Source organism: Plecotus auritus (genome assembly GCF_963455305.1).
Source record: "Plecotus auritus genome assembly, chromosome: 1".
Classification (NCBI taxonomy): Eukaryota; Metazoa; Chordata; class Mammalia; order Chiroptera; family Vespertilionidae; genus Plecotus; species Plecotus auritus.
The window spans coordinates 76,959,666-76,961,296 of NC_137770.1; the positions used below are offsets into that span (position 1 = coordinate 76,959,666).

General features: G+C 58.4%; 1 pseudogene across 1 annotated transcript; it reads right to left on the reverse strand.

The window, feature by feature from the left end:
• Nucleotides 1-241: 241 nt before the first annotated feature.
• LOC308253388 (phospholipid scramblase 3-like) lies at nt 242-1,109 on the reverse strand (annotated as a pseudogene). The gene is made up of 2 exons: nt 787-1,109; nt 242-649 (listed from the first exon to the last, which is right to left on the reverse strand). The product of its transcript is annotated as a phospholipid scramblase 3-like (transcript).
• Between the last annotated feature and the right edge of the window lie 522 nt (nt 1,110-1,631).

Consider the following 1,631-nt stretch of genomic DNA (forward strand, 5'->3'; position numbering starts at 1 on the left):
ACAGTGGTGAGAGGTAGCAGGGGAAGGGCTCTCATACATACCCTTCTGTGGGGGCCACAGGTGAAGGAGGCCAGGGAAGTAAGGTAGGGATGGGCACCATGGCCCCAGCCTCTTAGGCATCCCTGTCTGTCCTCTGCAGTGTACATGGAGGAAAGGGGCTGCCTCTGAGGAGGGGCCAGGCCAGGCCAGATGACCATCTTGAGTTCTAGCTGAGGTGATGGTCCTCACCCTGAGATGCTGTCTAACTGGTGATGGGAGAGGGTCCAGTGCCTCCTCGCTTCTCGAAGAACATGTGGTCAATGAGGAATGTGGTTCCCAGCAGTACAGCCTTTACTCTCACTTCCAGATCCAGCAGGAACTGCAAGCCAAAGTCATCTGCATCCATGAGGGCTTCTTAGAGCAGAACCCCCCCCCCCACCCCCCACACCCCCGCCCACCACTGCTTGCTGATGCGGCCCACACTGTGGGACTCATCCGGAGTCTTCACCTCAAAGTTGGTGTCTGTGACACAGCCACAGGTCCAGCAGGGCCCCACCACTCACAGGATCATATGGCAATTGGCATCTTGAATGGAGAACTTGGGGAGGGAAGGATGCCAGGTCTGAAGCACATGGCCACTGGTGGTGCCTGGTGGTGACTGTACTTCCATCTCTCAGTCCCTGGAGTCCACCAGATGGACACGAAGGGGCCGGTGGACCCCGCAGCACAGACGTGCACAGCAATTGCTCTCTTCAGCCACCTGACCCAGGGGCTGTCCAGCCCCTGAGCACAGTTCATACCAGTTACTTGTCTCTCAGCCTAGGAGCATTTTCACTTGTGCAGCCCTCTGGTGAATCAGGATCTGATCAATCGGCACCAAGAATTCGAGGCCAGAGGTACCCCGGGCAGTGGCAAGAGCGGGAGGGAGCAGCAGACCCGGCAGCAGGCCCCAGGGCACTGGGGCTGGGCAAGGGGAAGAGAGTGAAGCTGGGTGCATGGGCAGGCATGTGGGTGGGCACTGGTGCCAGTCTGGGCCCAGGATGCTGCACCTGTTCTGGGTACCCAGCGGTCACAGGGTAGGGAGGAGGGGGTGAAGGGGTGTAGCCTGTGGGGGGCAAGTATCCTGCCATAGAAAAGGGATGAGGGTTTGCGGGTTGTTGCTATACCAGAAGCTTAGTTCTAGAAGTGGAGGCAAGCTCGGGGACAGCCTGACGGACACAGAGACAGTCACAAAGACGAACAGGCAAATGTGGAGAGGCGGCTGCGCCGGGTGCCCGCCCAGGGTCTCTTGGGCTGTGCCTCTGACTCGGGGAGAAACCAAAAGTGTCAGTGGGCGGGGAAGAGTACCTGGGACCCTGGATTCCTTCTGGGTTTTTCAGAACCACCCCCTCCCTTTGTTCTCCCATTCTCCACGGAGGTGGTTGTTGGCTGATGGCAGGATGGATGGATCCACGATCAGACCAATGGCCTGACCTCCAGGGAGGTTTCCTGACCCCTCTGTGTCTTCCGCTCACCTGAAGCCCCTAAACTAGTTGGGGTGCTCAGCGCTCAGAGGCTCCCGAGAGCTCGTGGAGGCGGGCCCTTGGTCATCGGTTTTTATTTTTTTACTACATTTCTTCCGTGTGCAGTGATCAGACTTCATCTGGAGTGGG